This window comes from Colobus angolensis, unplaced genomic scaffold (genome assembly GCF_000951035.1).
Source record: "Colobus angolensis palliatus isolate OR3802 unplaced genomic scaffold, Cang.pa_1.0 Scaffold64, whole genome shotgun sequence".
NCBI lineage: Eukaryota > Metazoa > Chordata > Mammalia > Primates > Cercopithecidae > Colobus > Colobus angolensis.
In genome coordinates, this window is record NW_012120043.1 from 2,805,336 (window position 1) to 2,816,592 (window position 11,257).

Sequence of the window (11,257 nt, forward strand, 5' to 3'; positions counted from 1 at the left end):
AAGGAAGGAAGGAGAAAAGGAGGAAGGAAGGAGGGAGGGAGGGAGGGAGGGAAGGAGGGAGTGAGGGAGGAGGGAGGGAAGGAAGGAGGAAGGGGAGGAGGGAGGGAGGAGGAAGGGAAGGAAGCAGCGGAGAGAGGGAGATAGTGATAGGAAGGAAGGAGAAAGGGGGGACAGGGAGGAAGGTGAGAGATAGAGAGAGGGGGAAGGAAAGAAAGAAAGAGACAGAGAGGAACAAAGGGAAGAGAGAGAAAGGAAGAGAGAAAGACAGGTAAAGAAAAAGAGAGACACCCAAAAGCCCAGCTGGGGGACGAGTTAAACACATTACAAAATTATCTTTAAAGTGGTAAGTCACCAGCCCCTATCACAGGGAGTTCCTTAACGAGCGTCAGGAATGAGGGTGGACGTCAAGGTTTCTCCACGAGGAAGGACGCCCAGTGATGGGAATGAGGACGTGAGAGAACAGAACCCTCCTTGTGTGAAATCTACAGGCCAACGTAATTCACAAAAATCCCAGGACAGGCTTGTCAAGATGCTGACGCCCATTGGTGCCGGGCTGGGGGAACTTAGGGGCTTCGCCTTCTTTGTATTTTTCTTCATTTTACCTTTTCAGTTGTTGTTTATTTTTTGGAGACAGGGTCTTGCCCTGTTGCCCAGGCTGGAGTGCAGTGGTGCGATCATAGCTCACTGCAGCCTTGACCTCCTGGGCTCAAGTGATCCTCCTGCCTTGGCCTCCAGTGTAGCTGGGACTACAGGTACACACCATAACACTCCGCTAATTTTTAAATTTTTTTGTAGAGATGAAGTCTTGCTATGTTGCCCAGGCTGGTCTCAAACTCCTGGGCTCAAGTGATCCTCCCACCTTGGCCTCCCAAAGTGCTGGATTGACTGGTGTAAGCCACCGCACCCAGCAACTTACCAAGTTCTGGCCTCAATCAGGGATCAGAGGGCTTCAGGCCAAACTGCCATCCCTAAAATGACCTGCTAGAGAAACTTAAGTCTATGAAATGAAGGGGAGGCACCCCAGAAACTGGCAGGTGGTCCCCGGAAGTGGTACAAGAAGGGACTCGGGTCCCGCAGCTGACCCCCAGTGGCTCTCAGCCTCGAGAACCCAGCCCAGCGATGGCCAGAGTCGCACCCAGTGGATCCCTACAGGGAGCCTCTTCCTCTCTCCTTGAGGTCATGGGGGCGCGAGTGACCGGCGAGGGAAGGAAGTCGGCTCCGTTCACCCCTCCAGCTGATTCCCCATTTCAGCAGAGGGAACAGCAGGCTCCCAGAGACAGCCCCATCCTAACCCCAGAACCCGTGGACAGGTCAGCTCCACGTCAAAAGGGACTGCAGACGGGATGAAGTTAAGGATGGTGAGACAGGAAAGCATCCGGGGTGATCTGGGGGCCCCGGTGTCCTCACAGGGTCCTCAGGAGAGGAGGCAGGAGGGTGAGAGTCAGAGACTGGAAGAGGTTTCATTGTGGCTGTGAACAGGGAGGAGGGGGCCCCGAGCCAACGGATGTGGGTGCCTCTAGACGCTAGGAAATGCAGGAACCAGATTCTGGCCTGGAGCCCCAAGAAGGGATGGGCCCTGCCCACATCTTGATTTTCCTTGATTTTCGCCCAGTGAGGCCTATGTGAGGCTTTTTTTTTTTTTTCTTTTTTTTGAGATAGAGTCTTACTCTGTCGCCCAGGCTGGAGTGCAGTGGTGCGATCTCGGCTCTGCAACCTCTGCCTCCCGGGCTCAAGCGAGTCTCCTGCCTCAGCCTCCTGAGTGTCTGGGACTACAGACGCCCACCACCACACCTGGCTAGTTTTTTTGTATTTTTAATACAGATGGGGTTTCACCATGTTAGCCAGGCTGGTCTCAAACTCCTGACCTCAGGTGATCCACCCGCCTCGGCCTCCCAAAGTGCTGGGATTACAGGTGTGAGCCCCCGCACCCGGCCGGCCAGGCTGGTCTCAAACTCCTGACCTCAGGTGATCCACCCGCCTCGACCTCCCAAAGTGCTGGGATTACAGGTGTGAGCCCCCGCACCCGGCCGTATGTTAGACTTCCGAGCTGCAGAGCTGTCAGATAATAACTGTGTGTGTGAGAAGCTGTTCTACAACAGTGGTCACTTGTTACGTCCGCTGCAGGAGGTGCCTACATCCACCAGTGCCCAACGAGAGGATCCGGCAGCTCCCACCCAGGCCCTGGGGGCTTAGTGGGCAGCCCCACCAGCCTACAGCCTGCCTGCCAGAGAGCTGTTCTCACAGAACCCCATCATGGGACACGTGTCACTGGGACAGGTCACGGAGAACGATGACCCCATCACGGGCAGTCTTTCCAAAGGGGCCCACGGGAGACCAGAAATTGGAATGTTTCTTGCTGAGAACTGCCATATCCTAGCTTGCAAACAGGTAGTTCCGCAGCTGCTAGCATTTCCCTGTTGAAATGAATGGGGTTATTTGTTTCTGTTTTTTCAGAGACAGGGTCTCTCTCTGTTGCCCAGGTTGGAATGCAGCGGTGCAATCACAGCCCACTGCAGCCTCGACCTCCCGGGCTCAAGCGATCCTCCCACCTCAGCCTCTTAAGTAGCCGGGATTTCAGGTGTGCACCACTACGCCTGGCTAATTTCTGTATTTCTTGTAGAGATGGGGTTTCATCATGTTGCCCAGGCTGGTCTCAAACTCTTGGGCTCAAACGATCCTCCCCACTTCAGCCTCCCACGTAGCAGGGACTACAGGTGCGTGATATCATACCTGGCTAATTTTCTGTAGAGGTGAGGATATCACTCTGTCGCCCAGGCTGATCTCAAACTCCTGGGCTCAAGCCATCCTCCCGCCTTGGCCTCCCAGAGTGCTGGGATTACAGGCGTGAGCCATGGCGCCCGGCCAGAACTGAATGTTTGAAGAAGCCCAACACCAAACCGGTGGTGGTCCCAGCCAGCTCCGGGAATGCAAAATCTGAGCCCTCTCCGGGCTCTGCACACCTTCCTGCCCTTGCCCTGCGCGTCGGCACCGGAAATGCAAAGTCTGAGCCCCTCCGGGCTCTGCACACCTTCCAGCCCTGCACTATGTGCACCCGAAATGCAAACTCCGACACCTCTCTGGGCTCCACACACCTTCCGGCCCTGCACCATGTGCACCGGAAATGCAAAGTTGGAGACTTCTCTGGGCTCTGCAAACCTTCCGGCCCTGCGCCTTCGGCACCTGAAATGCAAAGTCTGAGCCTCTCCAGGCTCTGCACACCTTCCTGCCCTGCGCTGTAGGCCCCGGAAATGCAAAGTCTGAGCCTCTCTGGGCTCTGAACACCTTCCCACCCTGCACCATGTGCACCGGAAATGCAAAGTCCAAGACCTCTCCGGGCTCTGCACACCTTCCGGCCCTGCACTACGTGCACCAGAAATGCAAACTCCGACACCTCTCCGGGCTCTGCACACCTTCCGGCCCTGCACCATGTGCACCGGAAATGCAAAGTTGGAGACCTCTCTGGGCTCTACACACCTTCCGGCCCTGTGCCTTCGGCACCGGAAATGCAAAGTCTGAGCCTCTCCAGGCTCTGCACACCTTCCCGCCCTGTACCATGTACACCAGAAATGCAAAGTCCGAGACCTCTCCGGGCTCTGCACACCTTCCCGCCCTGCGCCTCCTTTTTCAGGCTGAGCTTTTCTGTTGGTGTCACAGCTTCACTGGGGTGTGAGTTACCCTGAGATGCACACAGGGCACGCTTATCTTTAAGCACACATGGTTCGAAGGGTTGCCATTCATTTCTACAGCTGTGCAACTATCAGCATAATCTCAATGGGAACGCTGTCGTCAGCCCTCAGAGCTGCCCCGATCCTACCCCCCAGCCTCCAGGCCACCTCTGATCTCTGTCACCTTTTCTAGAATTTTCCTGTAAGTGGAATTGTACAATATGAAATCTTTTACATTTTTATGTTTGGCTTCATAAACAAATAAATATTATACATATATTTTATATCTACACTTTTTGTATCTACACTTTATTTTATTTTATTATTTCTGAGATGGAGTCTCGCTCTGTCGCCCAGGCTGGAGTGCAGTGGCGCAATCTCAGGGCACTGCAACCTCCCTCTCCTGGGTTCAAGCAATCCTCCCACTTCAGCCCCTCAAGTACTGGGATTACAGGTGCCCGACACCATGCGTAGCTAATTTTTGTATTTTTCGTAGAGAAGGGGTTTTGCCAAGTCGGCCAGGTTGGTCTCAAACTCCTGATCTCAGGTGATCCACCCACCTTGGCCTCCCAAAGTGCTGGGATTACAGGCGTGAGCCAATGCACCTATTTATATAAAATAGCTCTCTCTATCTATACATGCATCATGTTATTGAGATATAATTCATATGACAGTGCACCCATTAAAAATGCATAATTCTTTCTGAGTATTCTCTGCGGGACCAAAAATAAGAAAAAATCATAAAATAAAAAAAATTGCACAATTCAGTGGCATTTAGTACATTCACAGAGTCCTGCAACCATCACCGCTATCTAATTCCAGAACATTCTAATTATGCCAAGAAAAAACACATCAACCATCACTTTCCATGCCTCTCCCAGGCTCGGCACCCACGCGTCCCCTCCCTGCCTTTGTGGATTGGCCCGTCCTGAACATTTCATAGAAATGGCATCACATGCTGTGTGGCCTTTGGTGTCTGGCATCGCTTACTGAGCATGACGTCTTCCAGGCACATCCACACTGTGGCCTGTGTCAAAGCCTCATTCCTTTTCATGGCTGAGTAATACTCCACAGTGTGGATGGAGGATGTTCTGCTGATCCACTCATCCACTGATGGACATTTGGAGTCTTTGCCTTATTGCTACATTTGAACATATTCTTTACTTTTGAGTACATCTGTTTTTGAATTACCTCTCATGACCATTGTCTACTGAGGACAAGACCAAAATGATTTATCCTGGGCTTGGCTAAAATATGCATTTTTAAGGCACACATTACATGCCATAAAATTCAAGTGAACTGTACTGCTCAAAGATACTTCAGGGCCAGGTGCAGTGGCTCACATCTGTAATCCTGGCACTTTGGGAGGTCAAAGTAGGAGGATCACTTAAGCCAAGGAGTTCAAGACCAGCCTGGGCAACAAAGCAAACCCTAACTCTTCTGATTTTTTTTTTTTTTTTTGCTTTCTTTCTTTTCTTTTTCTCTTTTTTCTTCTCTCTCTCTCTCTCTTTTTTTAAGGAGTTTCACTCTGTCGCCCAGGCTGGAGTGCAGTGGCATGATCTCGGCTCACTGCAACCACCGCCTCCCAGGCTCAAGTGATTCTCGTGCCTCAGCCTCCCGAGTAGCTTGAATTACAGGCCTGCGCCACCACGCCCGGCTAATTTTCGTATTTTTAGTAGAGATGGGATTTCACCAAGTTGGTCAGGCTGGTCTGGAACTCCTGACCTCAGGTGATCCACCCGCCTCAGCCTCCCAAAGTGCTGGGATTACAGGCGTGAGCCACCATGCCTGGCCAAGACCCTAACTCTTAAAAAAAAAAAATTAAAACTTTTTAAAAAAAGATTTTTTAGTAAGTTCACCAGGTTTGCAGCCACCCCCAGCCAACCATTGGGTCCATTTATATGTCCCTGGCAAGTCCCCGGCGCACATGCACATCCCCAGCCTCCGGCCACCACAAGTCCCTTTCTGTCCCTACAGCTTTGCCTTTTCTGGACATTTCTGCCTGCCTTTCTACTTATTTTTAAATGATTTCCTCTTCCTACATTTTAAAAGTTGCTCATGATTCTTTAGGGAGAAAAACGAGCAGTAACCCAACTGAGGAGAGTTAAAGGGCCAGCGATGGGTTCTTCTCCAGGTGCACGGGAGATAGGGGTGAAGGCCGAGGCACCCTCCTTCAAACTCCTTACCACGGCGCGAAGACACCGGAAAGGCAGGCAGCACCGCCGAGGGCTTCCCACCCTGACCCCGTCCAGGGGCTCCGGCACCAGTAGGACCAGTGAGTGCCACGTTCCCGGCCTCGTGGGTGGGAAACTCTGCCAGGGGCTAGCAGCTGTTCCCCCGCACCCGCTCCCCATTACTCACACTTGGAGGATACAAAAAGCCCACAGACCCAGGTCAAGGCCAAGACAACCGCCTTGACGGCAACCCCACGTTTTCGATTCAGCATACAAAACAGCCAACCAAGCCTCAAATCAGAGCAAAGAAATGAGTCACAGCACTGACCTGTGCAGGAGGTCTCGCGGTCTGCAGCACCGAGATCCCGAAACCAAGCTCCGCTACCTGGAAAAAACATGCAAGAGTTAGTTTGGCGTGGCTGGAGGTGCCATGCACGTGTTGATGGGGTCACCACTGGAGAATGGCCTTGCGCTCGTGATTGGACAAGGACAGAAATCATTTTGGCAACCAGGTGCTGTGGCCCAGGCCTGTGATCCCAGCACTTTGGGAGGCCGAGGCGGGAGGGTCTTGAGGTCAGGAGTTCGAGACCAGACTGGCCAACATGGCAAAACTCTGTCTCTACTAAAATTACAAAAATTAGACAATGTGGTGGCGGGTGCCTGTAGTGCCAGCTACTCAGGAGGATGAGGCAGAAGAATCACTTGAACCTGGGAGGCAGAGGGTGCAGTGAGCTGGGATCAAGCCACTACACTCCAGCCTAGGCAACAGTGTGAGACTCTGCCTCAAAAAAAAAGAAAAAAGAAAAAAAGAAAAAGAAAGGAGCAGAAGGCAATTTACTGAAAATATTTATTATTAGAGATTTATGACGTTATTCCTAATACATTTTCCAGGTGTTTGAAAACTGAGCTGAGCGCAAGGATTGACGTTTTTATGGCTCTTCACAATTTATCACAAACAACTCTGCACATCTTCCGAGCCTCGTGATCCCCCTGGGAGGAGGAAGAAGAGGCTGAGTTAGTCCCATGGTGCCCAGAAGGCACCCAACATATCCAGCTCTGCCCAGGACTTTTCCAGAGTTAGCCTGATAGTCCTGCATCCTGGGAAATCCCTCAGCCCCAGCTCAGCTGGGACGGGCAATCTCTGAGCAGAACCAAGCTGGCACCACATGCCTGAGGCTGCGACCAGGGACTCCCCACCTCAGGGGCCTCGGGGGAGCCCGCCACCATCACTGACAGGACGAGCTCCAGGGCCAAAGCTGTTCCTGCGAACACTGTGGTTTATATGAGACCCTTGCCTCCCTCCGGAGTCTGGAATCCTGGCATGGTCAGGCAGCAGGGGCTGCAGATCTAGCTCCCATAGGAACGCGGGCGCTGGGTCTCTGGGAGCCTGGCTGGTGACGGTGCTTCGGGCTATTGCCCCAGCTCGCTGCTGGGGATGAGGCGTGTCCCGCCCGATGCATGGGGAGAGGGCTGGAAGCTGGACCCGGAAGCCAGGCCTGGCCTCCCCAACCCACCCCACGAGCTTTTCCCTTCGTGAACTCTGCTCCATGCTCCGTGTCCTCTTGCTGGGAGAAACCACAGCTGCAAGGAGGCCTTGTGTGGAGTCTGGAGTCCCCCCAGCAAGTCACCCCATCTCTACAAAATTACCCCATCTTTACAAAAAAAATTTAAAGATTAGGAGGGTGTAGTGATGCCCGCCTGTGACCCCAGCTACGCAAGAGGCTGAGATGGGAGGATCGCTTGATTCTGGGAGATCAAGGTTGCAGTGAGCTAGGATTGCACCACTGCACTCCAGCCTGGGCAAGAGAGTGCAATCCTGTCTGAGAAAAAATAAAAATAAATGCCACGTGGGGCCAGGGGCGGTGGCTCACACCTGTAATCCCAGCACTTTGGGAGGCCAAGGCAGGCAGACCACTTGAGGTCAGGAGTTCGAGACCAGCCTGGTCAACAGGTTGAAATCCTGTCTCTCCTAAAAATACAAAAATTAGCCAGGCATGGTGGTGGATGCCTGTAATCCCAGCTACTCGGGCGACTGAGGCACGAGAATCGTTCAAACCCGGGAGGCGGAGGTTGCAGTGAGCTGAGATCATGCTACTGAACTCTAGCCTGGGTGACAGAAGGAGTCCCAGTATGAAAAAACAAAACAAAACAAAAAAAAGCCACTTGGGATCCAGGATAGGATCCTAAAACAGAAAAGGGAACTTAGAAGAAAAAATCGTGAAACTGGGATAAAGAGTGAAATTTAACTCATAGAAATGTACCCACATGAGCTTCCTGGTGGTCATAAGTACATGGTCCAGCCTGGGCAACATAGCAAGACCCCATCTCTACAGAAACAATGTAAAAATTAGCTGGGCATGGTGGTGCAAACCTGTTGTCCCAGTTACTTGGGAGGCTGAGGCAGGAGGATCGCTTGAACCCAGGAAGTCGAGGCTGCAGTGATCTGTGATTGTGCCACTGCACTCCAGCCTGGTCAACAGAGCAAGGCACTGTCTCAAAAACAAACCAAACCCAAATGCACGGTGACTTCATAAGATGCTAACATAAGGGAAAACTGGTGAGAGGTAGACACGAGATCTCTGCATTTCTTTGCAACTCTTCTGAAAATCTAAAATTAAAAGTTCGTTTTTAAAAAAGAACAATAAAGGCCGGGCGCGGTGGCTCAAGCCTGTCATCCCAGCACTTTGGGAGGCCGAGACGGGCGGATCACGAGGTCAGGAGATCGAAACCATCCTGGCTAACACGGTGAAACCCCGTCTCTACTAAAAACTACAAAAAACTAGCCGGGCGACGTGGCGGGCGCCTGTAGTCCCAGCTACCCGGGAGGCTGAGGCAGGAGAATGGCGGCATGAACCCAGGAGGAAGAGCTTGCAGTGAGCTGAGATCCAGCCACAGCACTCCAGCCTGGGTGACAGAGCGAGACTCCGTCTCAAAAAAAATAAAATAAAAATAAAAAAGAACACAAACTTTAAAATGCTAGTTTCCGTTCTATGAGCCCAGGGTAATTTACCATCAATAAAAGGCGGGGATAGGGAGCTGAAATCCCCACTGTCACCTGCAGGTGGTGCCCTTGCCACAGGAACGCCCTGGCACCCTTGGGCTCTGGGAGCAGCTGGAATCTTGCAGGATCCGCTACACCAGGGCTTGCCACTCAGAACAGCAGCAGCTCAGGGCAGCAGGGATGAGCAATGAAAGGGCTAGAGCAGCATGCCCACAGGGCAGCAGGAGGCCTAGACTCCTGCCCTCCTCCTTGCAGGGCAGCTATGCACATAACCCTTCGAATTTGAATCATGTATTTTTCTTTTTCTTTTTCTTTTTTTGAGACAGGGTCTCACTCTGTCGCCCAGGCTGGAGTGCAATGATGCAATCACAGCTCACTGCAGCCTCCACCTCCTGGGCTCAAGCGATCCTCCTTCCTCAGCCTCCTGAGGAGCTGGGCCGACAGGTGAGAATCACTGTTGTAGTTTTTACGGACTGGGAAGGGGAAGGAATGTGCTTAGTTTGAGGGCTGATTTTTAAAGTTTTTTAAATAGAGACAGGGTATTGCTATGTTATCCAGCCTGGTCTTGAACTCCTGGGCTCAAGTGATCCTCCCACCACCTTGTCTTCTGAAAGGGCTGGGATTCAGGTGCAGCCGTTTCACCTGGACAACCTTAAATGACTGAATGAGTTCCAAGTGGTGGTCCTGTGCGCCCTTCAACCCACTACCCTGCCAGTGACTCCGTACACAGCTAGGGCACATCTTATCAAAACCACCAAACTGAGAGAGGCGGATACATTCAATGTAGACACTCACCCCTAGGAATCATTATTTTCAAACAGCCTTCTTGTGAAATAATGCCCGTACCATACAACTCGCCTACTTACAGTGTATAATTCAGTGTTTTCAGTATATTTGCAAAACTGGGCAACCACCACCTTTATGTAGTTCCAGAACATTCTCCTACAAAGAAGCGCCCTCCCCATCAAGCCCCCAATCTCCAGCCCCGGCACCCACGTGTCCCCTCCCTGTCTCTGTGGATGGGCCTGTCCCGGACATTTCATAGAAATGGGGTCGCACATTGTCCCGCGTCGCTCACTGAGCGTGATGTCCTCAAGGTGCACCCATGCTGTGACCTGTATCAGACTCGCTCCTTTCCATGGCTGAGTCTTACTCCTCCTGAGCATGGAGGGACGTGTTTCTCAAATCCATTCACCTGCAGATAGACCATCGGCTTGTTCCTACTTGTTGGCGATTGTGAATCTGCTGCTGTGAATATTTGTGTCACAGGAATCTTATTTTTTATTTTTTTATTTTGTTTAGAGACAGAGTCTCGTTCTATCCTCCAGGCTAGAGTGCAGTGACGCAATCTCGGCTCACGGCAACCTCCACCTCCCGAGTTCAAGAGATTCTCCTGCCTCAGCCTCCTGAGTACTTGGGATTACAGGCACCCGCCACCACGCCCGGCTAGCTTTTTTTTGTATTTTTAGTAGAGACGGGGTTTCCCCATGTTGGCCAGGCTGGTCTCGAACTCCTGACCTCACGTGATCCGCCCGCCTAGGCCTCCCAAAGTGCTGGGATTACAGGCGTGAGCCACCGCGCCCAGCCCTAGGAATCATTTTTAAGATGGGTTCTCATTCTCTGCCTTCACTGCAAACCTCCCTGTCCCCAGCCCTCTAATCCCAGCCCCTGGCTGTCCTCAAGACCTTGGACTCGGCAATGAGGCAACCGCAGGGCTGAGCGGATCCCCCCGGTCTGCGCTCAGCCCCAGAGCAGCTTGGGTCAGAGGCGAACACAGCGTGGCTGAAGCCGTGTCCCAGCCGCTCTGTCCTCGGGCCTTGAGCTGCACCAGCTGGCGCCAGGCTGTCCCCCAGCGACCTTCAGCGGCTCGCTGAGCCCGACAGAAATGCTGGGTTTTCATGTTCCCTGTGTGGACGAATCACAGTTGACCCGTGCGGCCAGCAGTGGAGCCAAGGAGGCGAGACCTCTCCGCAGGGGTTAAGTCCTCTCAGAAACTGCCCAGCCAGGGGCAACACGAACCGCTGGGACCTTCTGTTCATAAATTAGTATGGATTTCAAGGCGCCAATAACCCGGCTTTAAACCCAGCTTAGGGCCCTGGGCACCTGTGTGCGGCTGGCCCTTCCACCCAGCAGGCAGGCAAGTCTCAGACACAGGCAAGAAACACTCCAGGTAGCAGGTGCCGAATGCCAGAAGGAGAGATCAGTCCCCCTGGGGACACAGAGGCCACGGACGGTGGTGGTGGTCAGGGGACCTCGTGTAGGAAGGGCTGCCACTGCCTCCCAGCCCTCCCCACTGTGTCCTGGAGGTGCTTCTCCAGATCTCTGTCTGACTGACTTCCTTCCTTCCTTCCTTCCTTCCTTCCTTCCTTCCTTCCTTCCTTCCTTCCTTCCTCCCTCCCTCCCTCCTTCCTTCCCTC

At 52.7% G+C, this 11,257-nt stretch overlaps 1 long non-coding RNA gene across 1 annotated transcript in view; it reads right to left on the reverse strand.

The window, feature by feature from the left end:
* The window catches only part of LOC105527651, a 171,193-nt gene extending 164,966 nt beyond the window's left edge, over positions 1 to 6,227 (reverse strand). The window contains exon 1 of the long non-coding RNA XR_001004255.1: positions 6,168 to 6,227. This is a non-coding gene — a long non-coding RNA (uncharacterized LOC105527651). The remainder of the gene's footprint in view (positions 1 to 6,167) is intronic.
* Between the last annotated feature and the right edge of the window lie 5,030 nt (positions 6,228 to 11,257).